The 26,554-nt window shown below is 30.3% G+C and overlaps 1 protein-coding gene across 1 annotated transcript in view; it reads left to right on the forward strand.

Annotated features, from left to right (window-relative positions):
* Positions 1 to 26,554, forward strand: part of LOC130677814 (lysine-specific histone demethylase 1A) — a 255,640-nt gene that overhangs the window by 112,681 nt on the left and 116,405 nt on the right. The gene's annotated exons all lie outside the window — the stretch shown is intronic.

The following is a 26,554-nucleotide window of genomic DNA, read 5'->3' on the forward strand; positions in this document are numbered from 1 at the left end:
CATACTATTATAGGAACCATTCCCATAATATTATGGGAATGGTTCCTATAATATTATAGAAAGTATTCCTATAAATTATAGGAACCATTCCTATAATTATAGGAACCATTCCTATAGTGTTATGGGTATCATTCCCATAATTATAGGAACTGTTCCTATAATTATGGGAAACATTCCTATAATTATAGGAACTGCTCCCATAATTTATGGTCGTAATTCCTATGATGGTATAGGAAAAAATTTCACAAAATTATGGGAACCGCTGCCATAATTTTCTTTCCGTGTAATTATTTTCATATTCAATTGAAATGTCAGAATATCAATGACTTAAGCTCACTCTGAATTAGTAATTTCTTTTTTAATTACACTGTAAAAAATCACCTCAGTAGAATGAGGCCAAATTGACTTGAAAAATTCACAAAAATGAAAATTAAAGCTCACAGTATTTTTTTTCAGAGAAAAATATCATGAATGAGGTGAAAAAAAATGCCTTCTATATTTAGCATAATAACGAAATAAAACTAATTTTGAAAATTATCTTAATTTAAATACACTGTAAAAAATCACCGGGGTAAGTCCAAGTGGTGTAGGGGTTAAAATCGGCGGTGTTAAATTTCAACACCGAAAGCGGTGTGAAAATAACGCCGCTGCCGGTGTAAATATTCTGTACCGTTGTTAAAAAAATTCCCCGGTGTTAAAATAACACCGCCACCGGTGTAAATATTCTAGACCGGTGTTAAAATATTTTACTTTGTGAATATTTTTACGTACTCGATCACTATACTTGTTAAAAAATGATATTCTTCATTAACTTTCATAAAGGACTGACATTTTTTGTGTTTTATAATCTTTAAAGTTAATACTTCAAGCGGACGCTATTTACCCCGCTTTTACACCCGTATTACTCCGCTTTTATACCGGTTACCCCGCTTTAACACTGGTATTTTTAACACCGGTGTATTACTCCTCCTACAGCACCGGTGTAATTTCATTTTAACACCAGGCGGAGTTAAAATGAATCCATTTTTAACACCGTTCTTTTTACAGTTTAATATTTTCCGAAACTTCCCTTCGGAGGGAAATTCACTGCGAGGGAATTAAATAAATAAAAAATCATCCACTCCGCGTTTACTCCGGATTCACTCCGCAAATTTTTTACAGTGTACCCAAATTTTATTTTATCATAAAACACCAGACCCAATTCATATTTATAATTAATTAAAAAAGTACCAATTGAATAAAAATAAAAAACGGGGTTATAAAAAAAAAAAAAATATAAAGAACGTAAAAGCACTTAGTCGTTTTATAAAAGCGTTAACTCCTTATGCTCGGAAGTAACGTTGCCATAATACATTATATACATTATACCTCTCTCACTCGGTACTTTTACACACATTTTTTCGCTCGACTACCGGAAGTGGGCGTTATAGTATAGGAGCAATGAAACGTTAGCGAAGAGTGCAAAGGAGAGAAAACTTCTAGCAAGATAGAAATGTCGCGGGAGTTTATTTTACCCGTTAAATAAATTTTATTCTCCACAACTTTATGTATTCCTACATGATAGAGTGGCACACACAAGGGAGCACTACTTTTTTTTTACTTTTATTGTTATTATTATTTTTATTTATCGACATTTCCTTAGATAATTCCTCGGATAACCCCCACACCCGTTCGATATTTTTTGAAATATAAACTTTATTTACCGGTACGTGGTCTCAAGAACCGTCTCTACGAAAATTGCATATCCACCGCACAATGTACTTTAATATAATACGCAAAACCTCCGATCTTTCTTAAAAACCCAGGGGCTTACAAAAAATAACATCGCATAAATTTCTTATGCTGAGTTTATCATTTTTTCTTTATTATTTTCGAAACAACTTTTAATGTTTAAATTATGGCGTAATAAAAATTTTAATCGTACAATTTATAGCTTAAATATGAACTGCGCTAGTAAATAAGTCCAGTAAACTAAAAAAATTTTTTTAAAATCCAATAACAAGACGTAAATGTCCAATGTCTGATTCAACTATGGGGCGTAGTTGGGTCCAAAACTACCGTAACTCGGGTTCTTCTTTAGCACAGAACAAAAAAATTTGGCATACTTAGGACTAATCAGCGAACCTACCTCATAAATCACAGGCTCCTAAAAGTATATGAGGGTAAAAAAATTTTTATAGACTCAACGGTAGAATGCCTTAACGAGTCTATTTAAAAAAAAGGCGAAACAATCCTTAAAAAAAAAAAAACAGTAAAGACAAAGCATCTATAAAAAAAAGGTTAAATAAAGAAGATATAACGACACGCGAGGTTTCGCAGAGTATATCCACGATACATAGTTAGCCGTCCCCCACGAAGGGGCCCCATAAGTAGAGGACCCCCGTGATCTCTCGCGGAATCTTTTAGCGAAAGGGAAAGCCACCTTTGGAGGTGGTCGCTCGGTCGCTGGTAGGCTCTGGAGACGCGATTGCGAGATGAGATGAGGGTTAACTTTAAGTACAAGTGAGACGGGTGCCGCGTTAGCACACCAGTACCTACTGCGCAAACACACTGCACCGAGAGTTGTGCTACTAGAGTACAACAACAGCTCTCCAGCAGAGATTATCTCGATATCGAATACCACGAATTGCACTCTGCTCTCGCGCCCGCCTGCTATAACTACTGCAATATACCACCGCCGGTCCATTAAATGCCCAAGTACGCGAGTGTAAAATCTTGCATTGTCTTTTCGCTCTTCGCGAATACACCGACCGCCAAGTTGCACATATATAGACAGATGGGTTTTAACTGCAGCCCCATAGACCGCAGCATAAAGCCATCCGGGCCAAAGCCACCAGTGTAATGCGACCAATGCTCAGAAAGAGATGCACTGATCTATAGGATTCTGCAAAAAGGGTGATAGTTGAAGCTCAACGAGCACTACCATGTAATTTTGCTGGTTCATCCAGGCTGGAGCTGGAATCTCAGAGTGCCTGTCTGCCACATCACTGAGCTCGGGTTTATGTTTATAGTGAGCCCTAGATGTTGCTATAAATGTGTGCATATTCTCGGCTAGATGTTGTGTGTATAGAGAACAGAATTGAGAGAACACTAGATTACAATGGTAGTACTAGTGCTGATGCAGAAACCGTCTTCTTGTACTTATATTAATGGATCCAGGCCAGTCATTCCGCTATAGTTGCTCATGAAGATCGACTGCTATTGTTTGCTATTATAGATATTTCATGATCATCGTGCAGCTGATCCAATTAGAGACGACGGCTCTGTCGGTATTATTTAAGATATTTAAATAAAATCATGGTGACTTTTGTAGAGCACCCGTTTTATTGGATTATGTATTATTGCTGTTACTGTGTTACGACACCATTTAATTATTTATAATGATGGGATTGGAAATATTCACAACATAACATATAATAGAATCTAATTAATATTTTTAGCTAATTTTAAATGGCTTACAATATTCAAATAATTCCAGCCAAGTAGCTTATAATGGTGACAAGCATAAAAAGTGACATGTTTTACGAGGCTGACATTTATAAAGAATTTATAATTAATATCAGCAAATGTCTTGTTTAATCGAGGATCGTTAGTGAGCAAAGTAAACCTTACACATATATATTTATATATTTATATTATATATGTGTATGATTGCCGAGTTTTCGATTAGCATCGAACATTTATCGATTGCACATACTCGTGAGATAAAATATTAAATAAATATCAAATGTTATTCTCTCAATATATTTTTTATCACCCTCCTTTTTACTTCGAGTCACGTCGATTCGCTTGATGCAAATGACTTAACATACATATATATATATAAATAAATATATATTGTTTCTGTTCACATTGAATCTCCCAATTATAATACAATAAGACGGCTAAGGTGTACCTTTGGATGGGTACGTGAATCATTGAAACGTGTATATTGGTTAGCTCTAGTCCTTTTTCCCAGCGAGTTCAAGTCCTGAGCTATCTCAGCACTTGTGCTGATATATATATATGTAGATGTATAAATACATAAAAGAGTTTCATGAAAAATAAGATGAAATAAAATAAAGAAAGAAAGATTTAACCGTTTGTTTGGCCGAACAGAGTGCAAAACTCTTGTAACTCTTTAACGGAATCGATTTTCCCAACGCAGTCAAGTATAAACATTGGTTTTTGCAGAAAGCTTTGTCTATAACACGCATTTGCCTTGGAGTCATAGACATTGATGCTTTAACTTGAGAGAAAGAATAAGAAAAATAAAATACCTTAAAGATAGTACGGCTAAGTGAAGCTGTAATAGACTGAAAATATAAAGTCAATCGAGACATTCCGATCAGACTCTCTTCCTTATTGTCTGTGGACCGCACACCGAGCTTTGAGTACGTATACACTCCGAGGGATATTACGGTATCCGTGATATAGGAGAACATGGAGAACCAATGAATGAATATCCTCGGCCATTATCTTCGTTATTATCATAATAATTTAACTGATCGTATCATAAGTACACTTACTATCTAATTATAATAATTCCTTTGGTATTTACTCCTTGAGGAAGTAATTATCTACGTCAGTCTACATCCTCAATGTTGCTCAAACTCTGTCAATTCAAAAATACTATCAATTATTGTTGTTATTGTGCCGATAGATAACTTTAGATCGCTTTATTTTTGTTTACTTTTATTATTGATTAAACCCATGTTTCTACGTGTCTTTAGTGATCACGGTTATCTATTTTTTTTGTGGATTTTAATCTAGAATCGCTGGATTTTAATGACTAGTTTGGATTTGTTGGGTAATTTAATGAAAATAAAATTATCTAGACTCAACTCAAAAACAGTATTTAAGATTATTAACTCGCGATTATTTTTTCTTTACATAAAAGTATACTTATTATACGTCATTTTGTTTATATAACTGTCTGGTTTAATATGTAACTCATAATTATGAATTATAATAATATAATCATAGATTGTTTTCAAAAAATTGATACCTGAAACACGAGGTATTAAAAACGGTACTCGTGATTTAGATTTACAACATAATTTTCTAAGGCTTCTTATCATCAAAAATCAAATAACTATGCGTCATTTTCTCCGCAAAACTATTTAATTTAACACAGAATCAATAATTTTTATTAATAAATTCAAATTCTACTAGATGATTTCAAAAAACCTTAACAATTTTGTCAAGAATCAAAATAATGCCATCAAAAAAATCTTTTAAAATTTTTTCTTGTACTTCTCGTAATTAAATATCAACTTGTACATAATTGTATCCTTGAAACTGTCTTCTGTGATGCCTAATTAATATTTTTTGTTAATGAATCGAAATCCCCATAGAAAATTTCAAAAAACCAAAATTTAAAGAAATGTCATAATCTCTAATGACATTTTCTTTGTTACCAAAAATAAATTAATAACAATAATTAAAATGGTTCAACGTCAACTTAAGTACTAAATCAATACTGAGAAATGATTAATTAAAATAACAATAATAATAATTATAAAATAATTCCCTTTTAAAGTTTTAAAAACGCATTCGTATCGGTGAAACTAGCTTTTTGGTTCACTCTCTTTATGCATGCCTTTTAGCTCATAATTCCCACTTAATCCTATTATAACGAGCGTAATAATATTGATAAATGTAGATTTAATTTAATACGCTTTGAGATTTAAAAAAAAAAAAAAATGAAATAATGACGAGTAAAATGCGAGGGAATTAAAATTATAAAAAATTTTAAATAGCAAAGTAAGTGACTTCACTTTGATGCTCTTAACTATCTAACGAGTCATCGTAATAAGTTTAAGAGCTGACTCAATCAGCTGATAGTTGTCATTGAATTCTCACTGAACTGATCTTCCGTAATGGTCACGGTGATTATCAAAGTCGCCATGCAAGCTTCAACTTTCTCAGTATTAGATAACTTTTACACCACAAAGTGTAAGCTGTTCATAAAGTAAATTGTTATTGGATACGTTAAATTTCTATTGTCATCTCTACAATCTCATTCACTTGCTACTTAATGCGCATTACTTTATTACCAGTGTGGATAGTTATAGATATATAAGGGGTATGCAAATCATGTTCGAATCAATTATTACGATTCGATTCAAAATTTGAATCGAATGATTCAAAAATTGACGAATGATTCGGTAAATTTACAAATTACTTGTAACTTTTCGAATCAGAACATTTAGATCACTTTTCAAATATTTAATTTTAATGGTGATCTCAATTTTTTTGAAGTAACCATAAGTAGCCCTAATCTTATGTTGCTGTTTTCAGCACCTGTAAAGTTTGAACATGGGTCATTAGCGTCCGCCGCGCATTTAACTATGTTATTTTGTAAGGAAAGATCTGAAAAAATTCTTAGATCTTCTTTGGAATCCTAACTATGCGATAGAGTTGTTGCCAGTCCGGAAAATCCCTTTTTCGATAAACATTTTCATCAAAATTTGAAAGCATGTAGGCTGTTTACAGTAGAATCTGAGTTCTATTTACCTCTTACTAATTTGAATTATTGGAAAAAATATCATAATTTTTAGTGATTCAAAATAAAATTTTTGAATCGTAAATTTTCGAATGGTTCGAAAATTGATACCTCCTAAATTTGTATAAAATTTTCATACAGCGAAGAAGTGACCGTATGTATTTTTTTTGGCCAACAAGATACTAAGTCCACAAAAAAATTCTTGAAAAAATTTTAGAAAAATAAATTCTTCAAGAAAAGATTTTGAAAAAAAATTTGGACCACTCAGAATTGTACGAAAATTATAATAAGAGTCGTAAATAACTTTTAGCGACAATGTTGTAAAAAAAAATGTTGTTATGAAATTTTTGGAGTGGTCCGTTTTGCCCGTCCTTCCTATACATGTAATAAGATACTAGTCTATTAATGGCATTACTAATGGATTCAATTCGAGATAACTTTGATTGTTAATAAAGTACACCTGTTGTATTAGAGTTACATTACACTTGACATTTAAGCCACTAGTTTATTTGTTTGTTGTAATTAATCTTTCATTTTATTGCTCAGTGATATTATTAATTCAGACATTAGTAGTTTTATTAACTGATCCATCACTCGTGATATTAATGATGGACGATGAAACGAATTAATATTATTATTATCAATTAAACATCTTAACAAGTTAATAACTTTGAATGACATTTATGATCTGGAAACAAGTTTTTGAATTGACTTTTTATCGTGATTAGACTTGATAATTATTTTGCTTATCATTCTCCTCGTAGTTCTCTAACACTTATAGTTCAAGACTCCAACTGACCAGCAGAAGTTTTTAAATAAATTAAAATATCGTTCTTTGTCCAGGCTCGAGTTTGAAGCTCCAGTAGTTCGGAACTAGATCTCTATCTTAACAAATTTAATATTACCAGTTTCATTGCCGAATATTAATTAAATTAATTTAATTACCCCAAAGAAACATAATCCTCAGAGTATAGATTTTTATTTAATATAAAATTTCCAGCAAGTTCTCTATTCCGGAATTCCTCAGTACAAATTTCTTTAGCAAATAAAGAAATTAAAATATTTAAAACATTTAATAAAATATAAAAATAATAAAATATCTAAAACAAACATTATATACCATAATTGCCATGAAGAATAATCATTCGAGAATGTATATAGTATCTAACTGGATGATTGTACCGGTTACATTCATCGATGGTGCACTCGATCTTCGTATCTCTCGACAGAATAAGACGAATAAGAGTTTAAACCCAGCGGATACCATCCATACACATACAAATACTTACACATATACCCTCATACATATGTATATACATATACATATATATGTGTACAAGTATAGAGGGTTCATAAGTTATCGGTCATGGTAGAGCGTTGAGTTTACTATGCGCGGCTTTTCATGAGATAACCTTTTCCAGCCGACAATTATTGGTAATATCGAGGCCTTACCTCCATCCGCAACTAGTGTATTTCTCTTCAATACTTTATACATATCTATCTATGTATATGTATGTATGTATATATATATTTAGAGAATAGGTTCCTATACTAGGCATCGTGAGTTCCGTGCACACGATAAACTCGTTCGCAAGTATCTCTTTTACGTTTTAACCACAAACACCCATGCTGATATAAATATATATATCTATATATATATATATATATATATATATATATATATATATATATATATATATTAATAAATATGTGTATATAGTTTGGCAAAGTTTAACAGGCAAAACGAGAGACAAACCAAAGGCCAAGACTTGTCATAAATAACCTCATACGTCCCCTCACACGTTGTTTACAATAGTATGCTAAACCCAAATGGATTTAAATATGCAAATAATATCGTAAAATGGTAATACGCATTACACAATTTAATATTATATTTAACCGATCTCACCGAACACAAGCTTATTCTAAATGTCGCCAACGTTCTATTGACATTATATTTTATTCAGCTTTATGTTTCGTTTTTGAATACTTTTTTATCATTATGTTTCATTGGTTCATTATAAATTATAATTATTCTGCTTACAATTTTAACACTTTGCTTTATTCATTTATTAATTAGTGGGTCTGTAATAGAACACGGGTTCATCTCTTTTTTTGAGAAAGTTTTTAGCTTGAAAACTGGCCAATGTCTGGATGGGGTTTAAAAAATTCTTGTTTTCGCTGTAATTTTACTTACAACAGTTTGTTATTTGGTACTTAGCTATTGCAGTTTCTTGATATGGAATCAGTGCAATCGATAGGAAAATGAAATTGATTTTTGAGAAAAATTTTAAAGACTAAGTCGATGATTGTTCACTGGTTAGTGACTGGATATTAGGATCCCGCCTGAAAAAGTATGTGTGAACATTATATAATATATGTATAACATATATGTGCGTAAAAAAAAAACTTGCTTGATAAATTTTACGTATACTTTTATATATTTGTAATAATATCTATGTTGTCATATATATAAATATATGTTCGCGCGAAAAACATGTTATATAGATTTTTCGTATATGTATATTCGATGTGGGGTCGAGTAAAAATGTTGCCCTTTTTTTAACTCGGATACTTCCGTTTGTTAAAAATTGCCTATTCTTTGAGTGTAGCCTCAAAAATTAGTTCATTTTCGACACAGAAAAAAATGTTATCTAGTCAAGAAAATATTGTGGCATACAAACGTTTTCAGGAACCGAGTCAAGATTTTTTCGAGCCAAGAAAATTCGTCTTAGTCAGAGATTTCTTCTTTATCCGAGAAAATTGAGGTTTCCAAAAAAATTTCTAGAGTAAATTTGCCTTTAGTCGAGATTTTTTTTTTCTGAGTACTTTAGATGTTTATTAAATAGTAGAAAATTTGTTGATTCTACAGCTGTAACTCCTCATTAGGTAGATTTCTTATACAAATTTATTGTTGCACCAAATTTCGTAATTTGTAACCAATTAAAAGTTCATTTTTTCACTCGTAATTTTTCAATGACTTTAAAAATGAAATTAAAATAATCTCGTTAATTTCCGGTCGCCATTTTTTAAATTCTTCAGGTGTTTAAATTTAATTGAAATAAAATTGCGTCAAGGCTGTCGTTCAAGGCTTTGAATTTTCTATACAATTACTCGTACAAATAACGCATAACTTTCATTCGCACATTATAACAATAATCAAGATAATGTACATATATAAATATATATATGCAATGTATGTAATGTAATATAATATAGTATAAAATTGGTTGCATCACACGGATTGGATGAAGGCCAAACCGGTGGGATATTAAAGGGCACTCGGACAATGGCCCATTCTCGAACGCAACAAACATGTCACTGACGGATATCTTTTGTATTTAAAGTACAGTATAACTGTTTTAGAGAGGAGATAAACATTGCATAGGATCTTATAATGTTAACTACAATAGTATTATACGTTTAGTAAAGCCAGTGCTATTGCCATTGCTAGTGCTAATGCTAGTGCTGGTACTGGAGATGGAGTTAAAGTTGGAAGTAGACATGGAATGAGTATTTTGCTGAGCATTGTGTATATGTAGAAGGCTTCCCAGCCGTATTCACTCCCACACTCATCCATCCAACTTCAGAGGCACACATTTAGCTACTAAGACGGCTTACATGAGCGCTGAAATGTCTTTTCCCACTGCCGAGAAGAAAGAATACATGAGAGATGTGTCGTAAAATGTAAACATCATCACGGTGTTATGTACACGCTATAAAAATGCTAAATCAAACCGACTGTACCTCAAATACTCCTCGGTTCTGATATACAATTATGTTCATTTAGTTTCAATAGTTTTTATATTTTATGTGGATGCTTATTTATATTTATTTTCACTCAACATTTTATGACTTTAAATTAAACTTTTGCTTTTTTTACATCGACATTTTTTTGTGAAACCGAAAAATTTGCGGTTTCTTATTTCTTGTAAATTGTTGAGATTCCAGAGGATGTGACGTTGGTTAAAACTGTCGGATTTTAATGAAAAAAGTTTTATTTTAAAACTTTAGATGCCGAATTTAGACGCTTTTATTAAATTTAGTGTAAAAACAATTTTTGTTACTTTGATTTTAATAAAACTAAGGTACATTTTTTTTTTATTACTACTTTTAAATGTTGGTCGAATTGAATGGAAACAATCGATACTTTGTAGTGTAAAATTAAATTTTTCGAAGTCGGTACACTCAGAAAATTAAATGATAGGAATTATCATCTAGTGATGGTAAAATTTTTACTATCAATCCGATACTAGTGAATATTATCTAGATGATTTATAAAATCATCTAGATCGTAATGTTTACCATATGGATGATAATTGTTACGATCATGTATGTTAACTAGAGTTAATTACTATTATTATTCTAAATAGTTATATTTATAATTTCTGATGGTAACAGTTACTATCAGAAATCATAATAGTTACATTGTAAAAAATCGGGAGTGAATTCGAATTTAATTTAAATCCGAATTCACTCCGCATTCACTCCAGTTTCTCTAGGATTCAAAGAAGTCTCTAGGAAAACGCTAGCACATAAAAGTTAAGGAAGAACGTTTCTTTAGGGTTTCTCTGAATTCTCAAAATCTAGGATAATAAACACAATTACTTAATTTTCTGAGTGTACAACAATTTTTAGTGAGATTATGATTTAAAAAAAAAATTGTTTTATTGACTTTGAAATTCAGTAGTATGAGGCCAAATTGACTTGGAAAATTTACAAAAATATAAATTAAAGCTCACAGTACCTTTATTCAGAGAAAAATATCATGAATAAGGTAAAAAAAAGTCTTCTATATTTAGCATAACGAAATAAAACTAATTTTGAAAATCATCTTAATTTAAATAATACTTCGAAAAAAAAAAAAAAAAAAAAAAACTGACATTCGGCAGTCGGAATAAAAGGAGATTTTCCACTAAAATGATTTTGAACCCGAATAAAATCATTGAAAATTACCAAAACCAACAAAAAAGTTTTCTCGCTTCGTCCAAAAATCATTACGTACATCCGTCCACAAGAAAAAGCGATACCTTGATCTAAAAATTTTTTTTTCTATCCCGTAGAAAAGCCAAAATTTTGTTAGTTCTCTTTATGACCCAAGAAATTTTTTTCTTAAGCAAACAAAATTTTAGGTTTCTCTCTAGATTGCAAAATAAATTCATTTTTGATCCATGGTATTAATTTTTAGTGTATAATTATTAATGAAGAGACTAACTGGTTGAATAAGTTGATAAAATGGTCCTTAGTACGAAAATTTGTTGACATTGGTATAATAAACATTTCATTGCCGTAATTAACGCAGTGATGTATGACTACATTTGCAAGTGAACGGAAACCCATTCATATTACGAACACTCGGCACTCAACAATTACTCATAAGCGATACATATCGTATGAGAGATTCAGCACACACCAGGGGCTATAGCCAATGTGCCTTCTTTGCACTTGTACACTTGATAGCAATAACAGTGGACCCTCTTATTCCCTGAGCCTGCTTTGCTCCTTCACTCATACTCATACCCATACCTCATACTCATACTCATACATTTTGCTAAACATATATATACATATATACAAACCCATACACGCGATTTACTTCCAGCGATCATATACCATCACATTTATATACATCTTATTCATTTATATATCTTATAACATTCTTGTACTCTTTGATACTCGAGTTCAGAAGATACAAAACCTTAAATCTCGATGGTTAAAGAACTTCATACATAATCTATATGTCCATACTAATTTTAACATTAACAAAAAATAACAATTAATTTAAAAGATAATTTCATTTGCAATTAAAAATTTTTAATTAATTTTTATCTCATAATTAAAATTAAAAAAATAATTAAATACAAACATTGGTTTTCCATAAATTAAAAAAAATAATAATAATTAATTAATTAATTAAAAGATTAATCTCCGATATATTTTTAAAAATAATAAATTGCAATTGCTATGTACGAAATTGAATAGGGAGTGTAAAAAAAAATATTAAAAATTAAAAACAGGAGTGATGAGGGCTAAGGAACCTAGAAGATGCCTCTTGGTTTGCAAACTTGCTATTGTACAATACAACCGACTTGTTGTTCTTGAGTTGAGGTTTAGTTGTACTTTGCACTGGTACTGGTACTGGTACTTGTGATGGTACTGGTGGATCGGACGGAGAAGGGGTGAGAAGGAGATGGAGTTTGATAGGAAAGAAATCGCGCTCGCACGCCGTCGTTAGCTTGTTAACTCGCACGCAATACCTCCTTGCTCAAATACCGGATACACTGTCTTCTGCGTTTCCCTCCTCTATACCATCTATACTCTTGCTACATACTCAAATAAATATATGTATATATATATATATATATATACATGTACACTGAAAGTTTGCCACACAAGAATCAGAACTGGAGTATCCTTTGAAAAAGGCAACAAATATTGAAATTTTTTAATACCGCGCGGTGTTAAAATTAAATAACACCGGTGTTGGCGGTGTTAAATCGGTGTAAAAATAAATTCTACGTATAGAAATTAGTAAAAAAAAATGTATTACATTATAGAAAAAGGCCACTTGGCATCCGAAATAAAAGTAGATTTCTAAAATCACCCATCAAAAATTTTTAAAGATATAAACAATGGCATTATCACCATAACACATGAGTCAATTATGTGATTTTGAACCCTTATTAAAAGTGGAACAATTTTCGTAAAACAAGAAATAAAAAAAGGAAAATATAGCTTTTTCTATCGGCTATCAAGTTCTTTTTACATAATAAGAATAGATGTACCCGTTAAAAAGTTATTTATGAGAAAAGCCGAAAAAGTAGGATTTTTCGTTATTTTTTGAATTTCAAATGTCCACCATTTCTAAACTAGTTGACCGATTTTGCTCATCTTCGAACTTAACCGTGATAATCGTTCATAGAATAAGTGTGCCAAGTTTCATTAAGATCCATTAAAAATTGTGGCCGCTATCGTCGCAACAAGGCGCGTAATATTATATACATATATAAACTTTTGAACCAATGGTATTTTTGGAACCTACTCGATGAATTATGACAGATTATGGCAAAATTCTTTGAAAATTTCACCATCAGGTCAAATGCAAAAGATAGATTTCTATGAAATCTACTAAAAAATATAAAAATTTAATGAATATTATCTGGAGGAAATTTAAATTTTGCTATGTACTTATTTAAATAATTATTTATGTTATACGTAATTTATTTAAAAATTACACAATTTTACGCCCGTTATTTCAATCACCATTTATTTATTTAATTAATAAAAATACTAATTAACTGCAGTAATCGAGTAAGTAAAAATATTCACAAAGTCAAATATTTTAACATCTGTAATGAATATTTACACCGACGGTGGTGTTATTTTAACACCGAAAATTTTAACACCTACACCGCCTGACTTACCCCGGCGCACTTATGATGACAGGAATGGAAAAAATAGTTAATTATTATAAGTGTAGTTAATTTTTTTTTTAATTATAAAGCATTTATTTTGCAATTGAAAATTATTAAGTTTATAATAGAAGCCATTAGAGCTATTTGTATGAATGGAAAATTAATTTTATTACGCAAAGGTATAAAAAATTTATAAGCGACGTAATGTATACTGTAATGCGTTATTAATATTTTATATAGTAGTGGTAGCTTGTGAAATGTCGGTTAAATGTGATATATTATGTGTATTTAAATATAAATCTAATTACTTTGAGTAAAGAATTATAAAAATGTTATTACATTATTCATGATTCGAATCTTTGGAAAAATTTTCTCATCACTTTCCGTGAGTAAAAATCATTTAGATCCATTCGTACTCAGTCCCGATTTTTTACAATTTATGATTAACGATTTTCTTGGCACATGAAAATTTAAGGGCCGATAGCCGCCCAAGGAAAATCAAAAAATTAAAAATTTTCATGCTCAATAATTGTTATTAATCTACAAAATTTCTAAAAACATTAAAAATAAAAATGAAAAAAAATATGTAAATGTTTAATAATTATTTGTTATTAAAAATTATCTAATGATTTGTCAATTCGCAAATATAACTCTCTATTTCAATTTAAAATTAATAAGTACCTATTAGATACCATTAGAGCTATTTAGCTATTTACCAAATCCATTTAATGAAAAATTAACTGTATTGCGCAAAACTTTACTATAATAAATTTATAAGCGACGTAGTATGTACACTAATACATTATTAATATTAAATAATGTTGATGAAAGCTTGTGAAATGCGGATAAATAATTATTGAGCATACATCATGTGAAATTAAAATTCAATCGGATGTCTCCATTGCGCGACCGCAATGTCCCGCCTTTTTTTAAATTTCTAACAACTTTTATTTCGTATTCTAATGTTTTATTTAACCGTTTTTTCTATTGAATACTCGGTTTATTTCTCATCTAAAGCAACTTGTACTTTTTATTTGTCTTTTTGTAGTTTCTTCAGTTAATTTTTCTAGCCGCAGTATTGTTACCGCGATGCGCGAATTGCTAAATCTATTGTTGATTGTTTTTCCGCAGTCATGTGACACTCGATTTAAAATTTTTTTATTTCAAGGATACTTTTTGCAATTGTGTAAAGCAACATTTTAAATAACTGTTATTAATGGATACGAGGTAGTATATATATAAGAGTATAAATAGTTTTTTATTTCTATCTTTAGTAGCATTAAAGAACGATATTTATGTCATAAAAAGAATAAATAAAGTGCGTTAAAGTAGTCATTAAATCGAGTCAATGAAATTTTTTTTACTTCATTCTTATGAGAAATAGGTCTTGCAAATAATTTTATTACACAATTTTTTTTTGTTACTTAATTTATTTAAAGGCTGAATTTTATGTTATTCATAAATTATTAACGATTTTTTTTAAAGTGATAATAATTATTATCATTATTGTGTTTACATAAGAATACTTACAATTGATAGTAAAAATTATAAAGTCTCAGTTAACGCATGTTTCAATTTTTTTTGTAAACTTTCTAGAGGCTCTTTACTTTTTTTTCTATTAATAAAGTGCAGTAAAATCTTCGTAATGTTAACAAATCCTGTCCAGGACCATTTCGTAATGTTAACAAATCCTGTCGTCCCCACCATACCAATACTCGAGTCTTATGTGCGCAGGTCTGCGCGGTCAAAATGCGTGATGCACGAAAAATTAATCATTTTTAGGTTAGGATTTAATCGTAGAAGTGCAAGTTGGAAGATTTGAATTGCCCGCCACTAAGGTTTTTTTTATTGGTTGCGCGAAAAATCGTAGTAGGAGACAGGATTGTTAACATTAGGGAGAGAATCTTGTAAAATTTAGAGAGAGTGTAACATTACGGAGAGTCACATTAGGGAAATTCTACTGTAATTGGCACACTGCAAAAAAACTGTGGAGTGAATCCGGATTAAATCTGGAGTGAATACGGAGCAGATGACTGTTTATTTATTTGATCCTCTCGGAGTAAAATTCACTCCGAAAGGGAGTTTATTTTAATCTTGTTAGTCTGATTCGGATTTAAATAAGCTATTTACTTAAGTCAGCTGAAAAAACAAACTCTCTATTTACTCCGTGTGCGAAGTGATTTTTTTGTAGAAATTCCAAAACTCCGAGTGACGGAGTGAATTTGGATTTAAATCAAATCCGTCATCACTCCGAATTCACTCCCAATTTTTTACAGTGGACTAATTGATTCATGTTTAAATTTTTTTAACTGTAGTATACAAAATTTTAATGATTTTATTACAGAGTTAGTTGTAAATAGACTTTGAAAATTAAAAATCTAATTTTTTATTAAATTTTTTTTTCAACTTTGACGTATAAATTAATCGAACATAATTTTCAAAATTTATTTATTACAAAATTTTCCGTGAATTGTTTTTTAAAATTTTAAAGTTCGAATTCTATAATAATTTTTTTTTTTTATGGAGTTATGGTTAAAAAAATTTATTAAATTTATTTTGGGTGAGAAAAACAATTAATCAAAAAAACAAAAACTAAATAAATAAATAAAATCAAAAATCGAAAGGAATTTGTATTAAAAAAAAAAATTTTTAATTTAAAAAATAAACTCAATAAATTTGATAGCTCAAATTACAATAACTCACAATAGTCAATAGAAAAAACAACCGATAGATAAAATATAAAAAAATAAAATCTATTTTTAATTATAAAAAATTCGATTCTGTCGTCAAGAATTCCAAGTTGTCAATGACCTCAACGATCAGACCGATCCTCCTAAACGGCCCATCTATTTAAATTCATTAAAGACAACATAAATTAGACACCGTCTTCGCTACTAAAACCCTACCTGGCTCTCGAATTATTTTCTTTAACAAAATTCGTTTTTCGAATTCGTATTTTATTGCCAATACCTTATTACCTCACCTCTACAATGTTGATACTCACTACCTTCTGCCCCCTGATTCAGTAGAACTCCGGAATGTCTGGTTAAATTTTAACTTTTTTATAAAAACAATTATTTCTGCTAACATTTTTTTAAGCCCACACGTAATTCTATATTTTTTCTTTTTTAAATTCATATATAACAAAATTTCTCTCCGTGTCTGGTTATGAATTTTTTTCGTCTTTTTCTACTTAAGTCTTCTTGTAAGGGAGAGGACAAAACGGGCTTCCAAAGAAAAAATTTCCATAGTGTGATTTGGTTTCATTAATTCTACTTTTTTTGTCCCTAAATAAATATATGGCATTTATATGACCCAGCTATAAAATTTTTTTTAAATATGAGGCCCAATGGGCCCTCCTATAAAATTTAAAAAGTTGATATTTTTTCAATTATTTATGCTTAATTATAATTGTTAAGCAAAAAATTAAACTTATCAACTCAATAGTATTTATGTAAAGTTTTTTTTTTAATGTCAATTATAAAAAATTGTAGTAAAATTATCATCATAAAAATTATGATCCCCAAGTTAACAGACAATTAACAATTTTTTGATTTTTTTTTAACAAACAGATTACAAAAAAAAAAAAGAAAAAAAAAATGCACATGTAGAAAATTTAAAAAAAAGCCATTCGGCATCCGAAATGGAAGTAGATTTCTATATATATAATTTAATAATCACCTATCAAAAATTTTCAAAGATATAAACAATGGCATTATCACCATAACACATGAGTCAATTATGTGACTTTTAACCTTTATTAAAAGTGGAACAATTATCGTGAAACAAAAAATAAAAAAAGGAAAATATAACTTTTTCTAACGGCTATCAAGTTCTTTTTTCATAATAAAGATATATATACCTGTTAAATAGTTATTTACGAAAAAAGCCGAAGAAGTAGGATTTTTCGTCATTTTTTGAATTTCAAATGTCCACCATTTCTAAACTAGTTGACCGATTTTGCTCATCTTCGAACTTAACCGTGATAATCGTTCATAGAATAAGTGTGCCAAGTTTCATTAAGATTCGTCAAAAATTGTGGCCGCTATCGTCGCTACAAGGCGCGTTATATTACACATATATATAAACTTTTGAACCAATGGTATTTTTGGAACCTACTCGATGAATTATGATAGATTATGGCAAAATTCTTTGAAAATTCCACCATAAGGACAAATGCAAAAGATAGATTTCTATGAAATTTACCAAAAACTACAGGTGCAATTTTTTAAAACATATTTTTTTTTTAATTTATCATTTTAAAAAAAATTCAAAAATTATTAGCGGTCGGCTAACTTTAGTATCTTTCAAAATTCGGGGCTGATTTCCTATTTTTAAATTATCTATTATCACTTTTCGATGGCCCAAATCCATCTGTTGGTCCATTTTGACCTTCACAATTTTGATGTATAAAGAATTTAACTGGACCCATTTTTCCCTCAGCCCACAATAAATTTTTACCAAACAACTTAAAAAAAATTTTCTTTCATTTCATTTATTTTCGCGTCTATCATAACAAAAAAAAAAAAAAAAATAATAAATGTGAATTTAATTCCACAATCCTCTTATCTACATTAATAACACAAACAAACAAAAAAAATATAACCATATTGCATTTATATCAAATTACCATGTTTACCAGTTAATCCGTAAGCCTGCCTTTGTTACCATCTCCTTTTTTTTTTTTCATCATCCCTGATTAAATAATACTGTATACTGGTTAGTGTTACACAGTCTGTGAGAGGAAGTAAAATAAAAACCGAGGGGTGTTCGTTAGTAACGCGTGCACATGATTTGAATGTATGCTATTTAAAAGTATAAAGATTGGAGGGTTGTATAGTTGTCTCTCCCTCTTTCTGTTCTTCTCTATCCATACATAAATACATATATACATATATATATATACCAGAACAGGTGGAATAAAAAATAAAAATTGAGATAACGAGAGCAAACACACCTTCAATTTTACCAACAAAGACAATTCGATTCGTAGATATAAATATTATTTTTTTTTTTTTTTCATTTATTTTTTGATCTTGTCAATAAAAAAAAAAATATGTAAGCCAGTACTAATGAATTATTATTTTTTTAATTGTTTTGCAATAAAATTTTTTCAATAGCTCACACAAAGCTGAATTGTTTTGAATATAATAATTGAATGGGGCTTGTTAAACTCGGGTATTAAAGTGTGGGGCAAAAAAACAAGAGCTTCAATAAATGGCCTGCACTCATAACCGAGTGGAGCAGTGCAGTGCGTTCTTATTCATCTCACAGAACGATAAAAAGATGAAATGTAGTGGATAAAGATGGGAAAATAAAAAAAAAAATTTGTATATATAAGTAAGTAAATAAATGAAAATAAAAAAGCGCATCTTTTCTGCAGGACGAGATTGCTAATATCGAGGGCGCTCGTTTGAGTCCTGCTCTTGAGCAGTATGTTGGTATAAACTCAACGAGCTGGCACGCGGAGACTTTCGGAATGGATACAATTTACTTCTTTTTACATGGCTGCTGATTGGTCGGATGCCGCGCTGGTGCGGCCTCTCATACATACTTGCCACACAACGTTTCAACCGGGCTTTTGATTATTAGTTTTTTTTTTACCACTATATGTGTATTTTTATTTCCTTTTTTAGTTTTTTTGGATTTACTATTTACAAGAGTATTGATCACGATAATTACTATCAGGTTAATAATTTATGATTCTTTTTTTGTTACAGGTAAGCTTTGCATTCATGATAAAGATTTTGGAGTTACTTAGTGAGGTACTTAGTGGGTAAGAAATATTTACTTGGACTTCTGTTGCTTTATAAAATTCACAACTCGAGGAATTCGAATATGGAGAAATGATTTATTTTTTATTGACTTCCTCATTGAATTCCCTTAAAAATTACCCAATGACGTGTACTTTGACCAACAATTACTGAGTAATTTAATTATTTAAAGTGTCGCAGTTTAAATTTTAAAGATTTTAAAAATATTTTATTGAATTTAATTACGGAGTGATCATTAGGCGACTGAGCTTATATTGACGATGGTTTCGAAGAAAATTTCATGAGGATCGAGATAAAAGATAAATTATTCCTTAATATTTAAATCCTGAAGTTATAAATTTTTATTTACCGCCATTTTTAATAAACGAATCCGTAAATTTTTAATGGGTCGTTTTAAAAATTTATAATTATCCAGCATTTGAATATTAAGAAATAATATATTTTTTATCGTATTCCTTATTAAATTCCCTTTAAAAAGAGCTACAATGAAGGTTACTTTGTGTAGTAAATATTAAGTAATTAATTCGATTACTCGTGGGCAAAAAGTAAGAGATTTAAAGTCTTAAGATTTAATTAAATTTAAATACTCAGTAATTATCGGCAAAAGTGAGCATCACTGTAGATAATTTTAAAGAAAATTCTATAAGTAATAAGATAAAAAATAAACGATTCCTTCATATTAAAACCCACAATCATTATAAATTTAAATTGTCCATTTTTAATTAGTAAATCTGAAATTAAAAAATGACCATTTTAAAAATTCATAACTACGCAGACGTTGAATATTAAGAAATATCTTATTTTTTATCGTCTTCCTCATTAAATTTACTTTAAAATAACCCAAAACGAGCTCATTTCCTCCAGTAATTAACCCACGATATTTTATTAAAACCTCGTTCATAAACTACAACTACCAATTTTCTAACCCAATTAATTTAAATATTTGTTTCTCTCATAAATTTATTATTTTATCAGACTTTTTATTTAATCAAATGTTAAAAATACAAGCCAACTTGTATTAAAAAGTTAAAAAACAATTTTACTAAGGCAAATATTCACTATTCATATTTAAATTACCTCTCGGCAATATTACAAACAATCTTGACTCACAATTTTGTTAATTTTATCCTCTGGCTTGTTCACCTTTCGTAAGGTTACCATCGCGTAAAATTATTCCCCCTAAAAAGTATCAGCCCGGGGTATCACCTGCGAATAACGGCCATAGATGCCGATGGGTACACGTATTCTCACACACTCAGACACTCAGACAGACACTTATACACACATTGAAACAATCATCAGGACTATACAAGCATACAAACATATCCAACATCAACTACCACAATCATCATCAATAAGAGTATGAGAGTAAGAGTGCACCGTGTATTATCCACTTGTGGGTACACCAGCAACCTCATCGTGTTATGTTGTATTGTATTGTATTGTATATAAAAGAGAAACAAACACAAGGCGATCCAATCGTCGGGCTTGTTCCACTCTCTTCAACTCTCAGATTCTCCAAATGGAAGACGTAGACGTTATAAAATCCGCGTTGCTTGTCCAACTTCGATGATCGTCACGTATTCTTCTCTTCTATACTCTTCTCTTTTCTTCATTTCTCTTCTCTCACACTCTTTTCAGTTTCTTTTATTTAAATTAATAGGAATAAGTTCACTCTCTAAACATGAATTTGTGATTTTTCACTAATTTCAAGTGAATATTCACTTTTTGCCAATGCTACAATCGTACCACGCAGAATTAGTGACTATTCACTAATTTGATAAGTGAATGTTAAGTCTCAAAGTAGAGAAATCAAACCACTAATTCAGTAAGTTAAATTCACTGAACATAAAGTATGACTATTGCACTGATTTAAGTAGTCTAAAGTACTATTTGAATTAGTGAAACTTTAACTAATTTAATTAGTACGATGGCGTAAAAATGTTAGTGAAAAAAATATAATAAAAAAAAACTATATAATTCGAAAAACCGAATCGTATTGAATCTGACAAATAATAATTACTATTTGTCATAAAGTAATATAGGATATACTACATTACTACCAAAAACGGCACAGTTTCTTGGATAGTCGATCTCATAATTAACGTCTATTTACTCTGGGACTATTCATCATTAACCAGGGAAAAGTATGTCGCTAATTCAAGTAGTGGTATACTTTTTTACTGGCAATAAGTGACTTTTTACTGCCAATACGGTAAAAAATCAGAGTGAAATCGGAGTAATCATGGATTTTATTTGAATCCGAATTTACTTCGTCGATCGGAGTTCTGGAGTTTTAGAAAAAATCACTCTGAATACGGAGTTTGTTTATCTAGAGGAGTGATTTCAGAGTGATCTGGATTTCATTTGAATCCGCATTCACTCCAATTTGAAGTTTTAATATTGAAATTAACTTTTTTTAGAAGTGAATTTCACTCCGACCTGTAGTTTCAATATACAGAGAAATGTTTAGTAAAAATTACCCTAAAAATTTGATACTGTAAGGACATATGGAGTAAATATCTAAATTTTTCCCATGCACATTGTAAAATATATAACTTGGCAGCATGGAAATTAAGTGCAATCTCTCCTAACAACATAGTAAAAATTCAGTTACTCTGGCGATGTCCTTACAGTAGCAAACTTTATGGGTAATTTTTATTCAAAAATTATATGCGTGAATATTAAAATAAATTTCTCTGCGGAATAAATTCAACTCAAAAGGTATAAATACGCAATCATCGGCTCTGCATTCACTCCGGATTTAATCCGCGTTCACTCCGAAAATTTTTTACAGTGAACTAGTGATTGTCACGTGATTTTCACTAATTCATTTTTAGAGAGTAAATAAACTTTAACTGTAATCATAACACCTACCCATAAAAAAAATAGAGTAGCTATTATTATGTGAAAAGTAACCTGAAACCACTACTCCATAAGTAAAGTATGTTATCGTAAATTAAAAATTACTAAGCGTCTGTATTTTTTACTAAGTGTATGTATATTTCATATGTGAAATAGTAATTTTTTACTTATGCCAAAAGTAAAAGCTATTTGATCCCATTAGAGGTTTCGGGTTACTATCCAAGAAACTGTGATCTTAATCGTATTATATACGAAAAATGAATATGAACCGTAATAATTTATTTAAAATTTCCATACTGATGATAATTTAATTTTCATCAATATGATGCCAATTTTTTAAGAATAAATGGCCGCTGTACTTTTAAATATTTATAAAATAATTAAAGTTGTTAGCTGGATAACTGGATACTGCTTCGAGTACATTGAATAGAAAGTAAAAAGGTAATATTGTTGGGAGTTAAGTCTTGGAGCGATGGAGAGGCTGTTGTGTATCTCTCGATCGGCAGCACGAATTTTCACGAGCGCTGGTACATATATATAGTATATAGTAGGCGGCTGGATAGAGGCATTGTTCCAAAATATACTGCTCGAGGTAGGTGGCGACATATCGTAAACGCCCGGTATTGAGGGTGGATGAAAGGGGCCACGAGTATGAGGGCTAGGGGGATAGGGGGAGGAAGAGGGAATAATGGTTAACTCGTCTTTTTGGTCTTCTCTTTCTCTCTATGCTTCGGGCTGCTGAGGGGAATCAAAAGAGAATCCCATAAAGGTATCGAGAGCTAAGCGCACGAAGTCGAGTGTTCTCTGGACACGACCTCTATGAATTCATCAATATATCAAGCATATGGAGCCGACGTTCAACTCGAGAGCTACCAATACTTCTCATATTTTTTTCTTTTTTTTTTTTTTGCTTAAATATATTGCGGAACTGTTTAATTCAACTTTTTTTTTATTTTGAGATGTAGGTTTAGTTTAATGAACTTTATTTACTGGAATTTAATAATAACAATAATAATAATAGTCATAGGAAATTAAAAAATTTTTTTGATGAAACTTAATACCGAATTACGAAATTGACCATCAGATAATTTTAAAATGCCTGTAACTTTTTTAATTTTCAATTTATCAGTTCATTCATTCAGACCTTTTTTGAAGAGAATTTAATTCTCTTTAAAAAATGTATTCTTACTTTTTTATGTAAAATCAAAATTTCAGAAGTTACAAGCAATTTTATCTGAAGTAAGAAAAATTATGATCCTAGTTAGCAGCCAATTAACAATTTTCGGGTTTTTTTTTCAACAGACCAATTACGAAAAAAAAAAAAAAAAAAAATATGCACATGTAGAAAACTAAAAAAACTACAGGTGCAATTTTTTAAATATTTTTTTTTTTTTTTAATTTATCGTTTTTAAAATAATTCAAAAATTAATAGACGTCGGCTAACTTCAGCATTATGAAAAATTAACTTCAAACTTTATAACAAACCAACTATCGGGCTTATAAACTCGACTGGAAGTTTTTTCAAATAATATAGAGTCAAAACTCAAGGAAATAAGTTATTTTATATAAATTTTTAATAAAAGACTTACAGCTTTTATAACAAACGCTCGGACTTATAAACTCCTTCTAAAATTTTTTCGTCGGTAATTAAATCCTCTACATTTTCGCATCATATATAATTTCGTTTCTAAACTAGAGCCATTATGTCCATTTGCCCCATTTCCGTAATTCCCAGTAATATTTAATTAAACTAACAGATCCTACATTATATTTAACGATGACATGTGAGTGTATTTGTAAAATAACTCATAATATATATATCATAAAACAGGCAATCAATATGAGTAGCGAGCTGTTTACAATAGATCCATTTCTACAATAATTAAGCCTAGTGATGCATGTCAAAATATATACAGAAATATATATATAAATATCCGTCAACGGTAAACATAATCCATAATAGTTGCAGCAGCTCATTCTGGCTACGCATCATAAATACACATAACGATCCGCGTGTCTATGATTGGTACACATAAACTTAAATTTCCTGAGAAACCTGAGTATGCATTGGTCCGTCGAGCCAGTTAAAAAAGGCTAATAAAAAGAAAAGATACTAACGAAAATAAAAAAAGAAAGAGAAGGACGTTGGAGAGTCGCACGGGGAAAGATAATAATAGACTTGCCAAGGAGAATCATTACCAACCACTGCAGCACGATGGTTAAAAAAAAAAAAAGGCATGTACTTTACCCCGGAGCAGTTTATTTTTCACTGGGATCTCCGACGGTAATGTCAAAAATTATTGCTAAGCCAATTGAGCGGACCAGACTAAAGTCGATGAATTTTTTTTTATAAAGTTGAGGGTGGTCTCTACAGAATTCAAATTGATAAAATTTTTTATCCACATGTTTAAAATTTTTAAACCTTTTTTATTTATGTACTGGGAATTTTTCTCCGAGTTTTTGTATGTAACATGTTTTTATTGTTGAGTTTGTGGGGTTAAAAATAAAGAAAAAAATAATCGGCGGCACATGTTTCTTGGCAGCGTTTGTGAAGATTAAAAACAATTGTTTTCAATGGTGTTACACCCACAACTCCCTTGTCATCTCACACCCCTTGCATGCATTTGGTCACGATAAAACGTGAACTTTTGTGCTCCCGTTTGTATAAATGTGTGTCGTCCTTTTCACAGCTTCATTCCAACACTCGATTCACATGCTACTGCACTCGGACAATCTTTTTATCGTTTTTTCCTGCTTTCGCGATTTTAAGTCCAACTTTACACATATATCTATATGTATATAGTAGAGCGAATTCTCTTTTTGACTGGTGGTAGCATTGTCTCGTGTGCAAACGCATGCATATTTTGCACGTGCCGCACCCGGGGGCGTGAGTGTGATGCAAACACATAAAAGTAAGAGCACAAACTTTACCATCCGTTTTCTCTCATTTTTTATTTTTTTATTTAAAACTCACTCGCACATCGTGTTATGGTGTGATCGCTGCGGGGTTGCCGAAGATATGGACCTTTGTATTTAAGTCTCACTACAATGCTGCTTTGCATAACCAACAGACGATCAGGAACCTGAGAAACTAACGTGTAAAATCAACATAAACATTTAACACTTTTTTATTTATTTATTTTATTTCTTATTTCTTCTTAATCTCTTTTATTACTTTTTGCCGGATGAACCTCAACATTATAATATCCAAATAAAGCTGAAATCATTTTATACGCCGAGGTTATCAAATTTTTCATCACTTGTTATTTTTCATGACTCATTACGTCAATTAAATATTCACATTTTTTTACGATTCACTCAAATGAACCCTCGAAAGTATCCAGTAATTTTTTTTATTTTTTTCATCATCAATTTCAATAATTTGAAAATTTATTTGAATTTCTCTGCATTTTGTCACTTGCGATTTTTAATGACTCAATTCCATTGGATAAAAATTAATTAATTTTCACATAAATTTTTTTTGGATTTTACTCGAGTGAACCTTCGAAAATATCCGATAATTTTTTTTTATTATTAATTTTAATATTTTTAAAATCAAATGTAAACTTTTAAAAAATTTCGAGGTTAGAAAAAACGGAATTTTCCGATCCATTGATAAAAACGGAATTCAAATTGAAGGATAACTTATCAGGAATGAACTAAATTTATTTTTAAGAGGCAAAAAATAATATTAAGAATTTCTAAAGAAATAAAAGAAAAAATATCGAACGACTAGAGTACGATCAAAGACTACTGAATTTCCGACGATTCAATCAGAAACTTTTTTAGGGCCATCGACTTTACTTTATTGTACCTCTTTAACGCGGGTCTGGTGCGAAAAACTACTTTTCTATTTCTTTCGCTCTCTTCATTTTCCCTACAATTTTTTTATCGGCAGATAAAAAAATTATTTCTCTTACAAAAGTTCAATGGGCAAATAAACTTCCCAACGACTTGATATGACCAATAGAATATGAAATATAGCTGTAAAATTTATTGAAATATAAAATTTA

This window comes from Microplitis mediator, chromosome 11 (assembly GCF_029852145.1).
Source record: "Microplitis mediator isolate UGA2020A chromosome 11, iyMicMedi2.1, whole genome shotgun sequence".
Lineage (NCBI taxonomy): Eukaryota > Metazoa > Arthropoda > Insecta > Hymenoptera > Braconidae > Microplitis > Microplitis mediator.